The following is an 8,125-nucleotide window of genomic DNA, read 5'->3' as shown; positions in this document are numbered from 1 at the left end:
AGCTAGCTCCTCATGTTACAGGTGACGAATGAGGCTCCGAGAGGTAGTTGCACCCATGTTGCAGGAATATGACGTTTGGTTCTGGGTGCACCTGACCCATTGATGATGGTATCCCACCTGGGGCTGGGAATGAGAGAGAGGGGAGTGGAGGGGGCAGGGGCACTTCTATTTTATTTATGTTTTACAAATATATTTTAATAATGAATACATATTATTCAGAGAAAGAGTGTGCACTCCAGAGAGTGCCAGCAGGTGGCAGAGGGAGAGGGAGCGAGAATCTCAGGTGGACTCCCATGGAGCACAGAGATGAGGCCCTATCTCACAACCCAGAGATCGTGACCCCAGCCGAAATCGAGAGTCAGACACCCAACTGACTGAGCCACCCAGGTGCCCCTCTGTATGTGGATATAGATATAGATAGATATAGATATAGATATAGATATAGACATATGTAGACGACATTCTGGATGTAGCAGGTGACAAAGGGATACTGCCTGTCAAGCACATCAGGAAGAGGATAACCAGGAAGGCAGGGCAGGGAACAGGTACTGGGGCTCTTCTTCCCTGGTAGACACGGTTTTATAGGAATATGGTAGCTGTTTCATGACTCCTGCAGAGCCAGGAGAACAAGTGGATCCCCTCTGTTTCTGCAGCGTGCAGGCCCAGCGCCTGGAGAGTAGATTTCTCAAGGCAGATGTCAGCCACATTTCAAGGCATTTTGCTGCCACAGGGGCTGCCCCGCTGGTGAAAATGGTAAGGTGCAGGTGCAGGTGCAGTGCCACTGGAGGGGCTGGGAAATTTGTACAGGGGAACCCTTGCTGGGTAGAAGCTAGGTTCTGAGTCCTTAAAGCTTCTGCTGTCCCTCTGTGCCCCAGCCCGTGAGCCCCCCAGCAGACAGAAGTACCCTGGCTCAGTTGGGTGGAGCCTGGTGAGTGGGTGCCTGGGTTCCCACTGTGGGCCAGGTATCTTTTCACCTGCCAGGCGGGACTTAGAAACTACTGAAGCCTCAGGGGAGGGGGAGGGACTGCTCCCCCAGAGGTTCTGATGTCATCAGCCATGGGTGTGGCCCTGGGCCTTGGGTTCTCTAGAGCTCCCAAGTGCTTCTAGAGGGAGTGCATTTCTGTTGGTTTAGGGCCCACCTTGTTTCACTCTCTTTTCTTACACTGAGCCCTGCGGGGGGGAAATTGGGGTGGCTCCAAATGCTGTAAAGAACACTAGCTCAGGGCAGCTTGGGTGGCTCAGTGGTTTAGCGCCGCCTTCAGCCCAGGGCGTGATCCTGGAGACCTGGGATCGAGTCCCATGTCAGGCTCCCTGCATGGAATGGAGCCTGCTTCTCCCTCTGCCTGTGTCTGTGCCTTTCTCTCTCTCTCTCTCTCTGTGCCTCTCATGAATAAATAAATAAAATCTTTAAAAAAAAAAAAAAAAAAGAACACTAGTTCACCTGAGGTGGGGGTGAGGGGAATAAAAAGCTTCCTCCCAAAACAAGAGCGATAGAAGAAACAAGAGCCCAGCCAGCATGCATGAGGGAGTGGTAGGCAGCAATTCCCCTGGGGAAACAAGTTAAATCAAGCCATGCAGGGGGCAGGGGAATGTTCTAGAAGGCCGGGTGACACACAGGGCTGCTGTCTTATAACAGCAGAAACAGCTATTTCTATAGGCCTAGGCACTGGGGCACAAGCCACTGTGCTGCGGGGGCCCAGACTGGGACCCCAGTGAGGCGAGTGAGCGCTGAATTTGAGGAGACACCCAAACACTTGGTCATTGATAAGATTAATGATATTTCCACACAGTATTTTTCCAACTGCAACGAATGCACAAGAATCCACGATGAACCAAATATCAACGTTTTAAATTAAGACTGGATCAGTGTCGCTCCCCCCTGCACTCTTTCAGAGTCACCCACCTGGCCACCTTTCCTCCCGCGGGGACCCAGGCGGCTGGCAGAGCAGTGGTGCCACCTAGTGGAGACCCTGGCACCGAGGTGCGGAAGGTGACGCCCAGCCCCCGTCCTGGGGAAGCCTGTCCCTGCGGCTGGTAGGAAACCCGACCTGGGGCCTGGCTTGGGTGGCAGTTGAGGAGGGGCAGCCAGGGACTGTGTGAACACATGGGCCAGAAGGTAGTGCTGCCGGGACCTTATTATTTCCCACGGGCCGGGCACCCCCAGGGCAGAAAGTTCCCAAGACCCCCAGGGTCAGCAGGGCCAGGACCTGTGGGGTGGCCTGGAAGGGGTCACATACCCTGTCACTGTTTCTGATTGTGACGGAAATGGGAAGGGAAAGCTCACCCTGGAACTCAGATTTTGTCACTGCCAGTCTGGCGTTTCTGTAGTAACTAGTTCTGCGTGTGTGCATGTGTGTGTGTAAATGTGAAAACGCACAGTATTGGAGTAGGAACCGTGGTGCAAGGTCAGCAAGGCAATAAGTCACAACTCCTACTTACAGGAGCCCAAGGGAATAAGAACATGTCCCGGGAAATGTGTATAGAGCATCACAGGGGGACCAGTGGTGGATGCAGAGGACCAGCTCGGGCATGCAGGGTGTCAGGTGGGTGTCAGAGGGGACCACTGAGGGCATCTGGCCAGACCAGTGACAGATCAGAGATGTTTCATAGGCCTAAGGAGGACCCCACTGTATGAGCCCACGTGAATGCACTCGGCTGTGACGTTGGTTACCTGGAACCCAATGGCTGGTGACCTCCGTGCACCTCAGCTCACGTCTTCCAATCACCAACCTTGAAAGCCCCAAAGAGGGGTTCCAGGCGAAGCACCCGAGGCAGGAAGAGACTGGCAGACTTGCTTCTTCCTTTGGCCGTGGAGCGATGAGGGGCATCCAACATGTCCTGATCTCAGGAGCTCAGAAAGGTCTGAAACACAGGACTGTGAACACTTCCTTATGGAGCTGGCTAGAGCCACATGCCAAAAAAAAATAAAAAATAAAAAAATTCCTGTGTTCATCTTCAGCCCCCAAATTTCAGGCAATGAATGAAAGGCCATGGGTGGCTCAGGATTGCCACGTGGAACAGAGCCCAGAGGAAGAAGAAGGGCAGATGGGCCCCCGGCCCCTGGGGCGGCAGAAATGGTCCCGGACCACAGTCAGGAGTTCGAATCCCAGCCCGTGGAGCTATCTTGGGGGCCCCTCAGCACCAACAGGGCTGACTCCTGGCAGCCCCACTGGTGTTGTCACTCTGAGCCCTCCCGAGGGGCGCACAGAGGCAGGGGGAGAAGCAGGTGGCAGGAGACACTCTACTTAAGCCCCCCACCCCACCCCGAGTCCGGAAAGGACCTGCTGAAGTCACGGCTGAGATGCTGTTCTTCCAGAGGAAGTGGCCTTCTTCTGCCACAGAAGGGGACAATGAGCCCTGGGGGGCGTCACGCCTCTGGCCCCAGATTTGTGGCCACAGATCTTATCAGGTGCATTGATTGTCCCCCCACCACTACCACCAATGACACTACACTTAAGACCCTGTTACAGTCCGGATGTTACTCTGGCACTGAAAGCAAGTCACTTAAAACGCAAAAACTCGTGTCATTTTAACTTTCAGACAAGCGATGGTCACATCTGCAGGCTGATGGCCTTTGCTGCCTGCTGGGGCAGCAGTGGAAATGATCGGGAGAGGGCACATCAGGACAGGGCCTAACACAGTGTGCGGCAGCAGGCACGGGCAAGCTTTCTGCCTTTTTAAAAAGATTTTATTTATTTATTCAGGAGAGACCCAGAGAGAGAGACAGAGACACGGGTAGAAGGAGAAGCAGGCTCCCTGTGGGGAGCCCGATGTGGGACTCAATCCCAGGACCCCGGGGTCACGCCCTGAGCCGAAGGCAGACGCTCAACTGCTGAGCCACCCAGGTGCCCCCACTTTGAATTTCTTCCTCAGCTTGATCAGGCACCAGACGCTGAGCCCCAACATTGGGTGGCAAGAGGGGCTCCCACTTCTCTCTGCCTCCTGACTTGACCTGCTTGGTGGGCTTCTCACGGAACCAGATGTACCCCACCCTCTACAGCTCCGAGAGGGGTGCAAGTCCCAAACCTACCTCCTCCCAGAAACCTGTAGGCCCTGCAGGGCCAGGCCACGGGTAGCCCAGGAGGCCACAAGCTGATGGGCCCAGTGGGGAAACAAAAGAGGAGGAAATCTGGAGTTTCTAGCTGAGGACAGTCATTTGGAAAGCTGGCTTTTGCCCCAGGAATGGTGCTAGGATGCCCTCAAAATGCTACGCCTTGCTCTTCAGGCCTCAACACCTGTTGCCCATGAGACAAAGACCCTCCCACCTCCCGCCCGCAGGCCCAAAATAGGCACAGCTGTTGCAGAGGCTCATCTCACCCAGGGCTGAGGCTGAGCCATATTTGGAAATGTATGTGGCCCCCACCCGCCCCACTCTGAGCCTTTTTTATTTTTTGAAGATTGTATTTATTTATTCATGAGAGACACAGAGACACAGGCAGAGGGAAAAGCAGGCTCCATGCGGGGAGCCCGATGCGGGACTCAATCCCAGGACCCTGGGATCACGCCCTGAGCTGAAGGCAGGCGCTCAACTGCTGAGCCACCCAGGTGCCCCTCCCCACTCTGAGTATTGAGGCCTCAAGACAGGAGCATTTGCTTCTGTTCCTGGTCTGGTCTGCTTTCTTGGGGACTTGTGCTTCTCCAACTCCCTGTCCCTGGGCCCACAGTAGGCAGTTGGTAAATGACAGACGAATGAACGGCATCTAGAGACTTCCAGCAGCGAAGCGTGGGGCAGATGGAGGCTCCGGGCCCCGGGGGGCTTGGGAGCTGCCAGTCTCTCCAGATGTCACAGGGCAGCACCTCACCCCCAAGGGCCTCCTTTTTGATACTTGATTCTCTCTGCAGGCTTAGGAGCTGGTGTGAACTGCAAACACCCCTCCTTTCAGAAGGCTGGCAGTCAGGACGGCTCACAGATTTGTAAAGAGCCCCCTGCTGGCATATGACTGTCTCTTTTTTTTTTTTTTTTTTTATTTATTTATTTTTTTTATTTTTTATTGGTGTTCAATTTACTAACATACAGAATAACCCCCAGTGCCCGTCACCCATTCACTCCCACCCCCCGCCCTCCTCCCCTTCCAACACCCCTAGTTCGTTTCCCAGAGTTAGCAGTCTTTACGTTCTGTCTCCCTTTCTGATATTCCCCACACATTTCTTCCCCCTTCCCTTATATTCCCTTTCACTATTATTTATATTCCCCAAATGAATGAGAACATATAATGTTTGTCCTTCTCCGACTGGCTTACTTCACTCAGCATAATACCCTCCAGTTCCTGACACCGGGAGGCAGAGAGCCAGAGTTTCTAGAAAGAACGGGAGTTTTCCCCCAGGGCACGCAGATTCCCACCACTCTATTTTTCCTGCTGGGAACTTAGTTCAGCAGATGCCCTGGGTACCTGTCGTGTGCAGAGCACTGTGCTCATGCTAATGAGATGGGCTTTCTTAGGATCCATAAAATCCTGTCACCTTCCTCCATATCCTATTACCTCTGTGTTCTGGATTGTTTCTCATAATTATTATCACTGGGTAACCCGTGTTGGTGACAACCATCTGCTCTCTGTCTCAGGAAACTAGTGTTGGGTTTCCTGATGAAGATGGTCTAAGGATGTCTGACTGTCCCCTGCTCCTCTGACTGTCCTCAGGGCTCCTGACGAGGTTCCACGTCTAACATGATAAAATATCGAGAAGGCCCCCAAATGTCCAGGCGCTGGGGCGTCTTGCTCCTTGCTGCCATGGAAAGCATGGTGACATCTTAGCTAAAAATAATCGGTGTCACCCTGGGCCCCTGGCTCCTGGTGACCTGCCCCCCAGGGCAGGAGTGCCTCCGGAATGTCTCAGCATTGCTCAGGGTAACCGGATCCCGGCTCGACGCCAGCAGGCAGCCTTAAAAGCCCTCGGCCTCAGCTGTTTTAACAGTGGGATTATTGGTAGGGGCAGAAATAGACCTCTGCGTTCTGGTGGCTTCCTCACCCCACATTCCTAGGTGCACCTTGCTTTATTAAGGCTCTCAGCTGTCGCGGTGATCCAGGCATGGAGAAAGGAGAAGCAGCCCTCACCAGCTGCTGGCAGGCCACTACCCAACCGGTGTGCCCCCAAAAGGACATGTTTCTCTTATTAGAAGCTGTGTCCCTCACGCGTCCTTAAGGAGGAGACCATCTGCCAATCATAAATCAAGATTCATCCTTTCCAAATAAAGAAGGAGCCTACCATCTTCGTCGGCAGTCCCTTTATAGTTGACAGAGATTTCTTCTTTTTTTGTAATCCTGTGCTCGAGCATGTATTTCTTGCGTAACTGAGAACTATAAAAGGTAATAAAAAATAGAAATCTGCTAAGAGATTTGAGGCTCAGTGAAGAATCCGGAGAGTCTGAGGTTTCTGGAAAGTATACGGATTAAGGAGCAAGGACATAAATAAATTGAGAAAAAAAAGACTATAAGAGTGAGGCCATTTAGAAAAAGGAGAAGCCATTTGAAATGGCCCTTGATTGGGAGGTAGAGTGAGCTGAAGAATGAGCTGGAAACGGAGGGACCCTGTACCCTTCCTTTGTTGTCATCCAGTTTGGGGGACCCATGAGCAGGAACCAGTCGATATCGTGAATGAGCTGATGATCACCCAAGTTCCTACTAAGGTCATATGGCCCGAGGGAAGGCTGTCTGGATCACTGTGGGCTCAGTTGGTGCAAGAGAAGGGTTGGAGGGGAATGCCTGGAGGAGTTAACACACACAGGCAACAGTCAGAAAGACCAAAAATGCAGATTTTGGGTTTTATCAGCCCAATCCTAATGCACCTCTGCCCTGCACCCCATCTCCCCAGCATTCCTCAAGGCAGTCAGGGAGGCAGTGCTTTGTAGTCTAAGAGTCTTGGGATCTGGAGGGATTCCCAGCTGTGGCATGTTGACCTAAAGCAAGGTACTCTACTTGGGTGTCTTCGTGTGCCAAACGGAGGCATGGCCTGGCTTGTCCTCCCTGCACCCTTCTGTGGGTGAGGTGGGGTAGTGCGTCCTGGGAGCCCCCAGTAAGACACAGTAAATAGTGCCTGAGATCATCTTCCTCCTCTCCATCCCCGGGCAGGGCTCCCCGTCTCCTGCTTGTGCAGCCCCATCCAGGCCCCAATGTGGAATGAGATCGTGTTTCATTCATTCTCTGTGGCGACAAGGCTTGTGTCTTCCACATTCAGGCCTGTCCCTCGCTTCAGGGAGCAGATCCGCTGGCAACACTGGTCATAATGTGAACTCTTAGAAAATCAGTTTTTCTGTTTTATCCTCCACAAGATGAGAGCGTACTGGAGATAGTCATGGATAGCTTTCAGAACCAACGGCTCACCTTGTCCCTAGTGAGAAACACCGCGCTTTGCAGGTCAGAGGACGTTATTGGGCCCTGCAACAGCACCAGAGGTTTTCTTTTCTTTCCTTAAATATTTTATTTATTTATGAGACACACACAGAGAGAGAGAAAGTCAGAAGCAGGCTCCAGGCAGGGAGCCTGACGTGGGTCTTGATCCCTGGTCTCCAGGATCATACCCTGAAGGCGGCGCTAAACCGCTGAGCCACCGGGGCTGCCCACACCAGAGGTTTTCATGTGTGTTGCTCCAATTCTGCATAAAATGCATCAGGGCCTTGTCTAATCAATTCTTTTAAGTCTAGAATTCTATAGAATACGTTTATTTCAAAGACGGCCCTCCCTTTCTTCCTCCCTTCTCTTTTCCTTTCTTATCTGTATTTTGGTATGTATTTTTAATAAGGACTATTTCAGGAAACATAATCATAATATCACATTACACCTTGGAAACGAACAGGAACCCCATAGTACTATCAAATACCAAGTCAATATTCAAATTTTACTAACTAGGGTGTGTGTGTGTGCGCACCCTCACAAGGCCCACGCAGAGCGGTTGGTGGACAGGTATGTTAAATATCTTTTAATCTATAGTTCCTCCTTCCAATTCTTTTGTATATTTTTCCTTGCAGCCTATATTGAGAAAACTGGATTTTTTTTTCTCAGTTGACCTCCCCATGTCCTAGAATGTACTAGTTGACTCTTGGATCTCCATCCCCTGCATTCCCTTTGAGTTGGTCAGATTGTGGGGCAGGAATTCTCCACTGGCAATGGTGCCTACTTCTGTCGGGAAGCAT

Source organism: Canis aureus, chromosome 3, assembly GCF_053574225.1.
Source record: "Canis aureus isolate CA01 chromosome 3, VMU_Caureus_v.1.0, whole genome shotgun sequence".
In the NCBI taxonomy this organism is placed as follows: domain Eukaryota; kingdom Metazoa; phylum Chordata; class Mammalia; order Carnivora; family Canidae; genus Canis; species Canis aureus.
Note: the sequence above shows the minus strand (reverse complement) of the source record.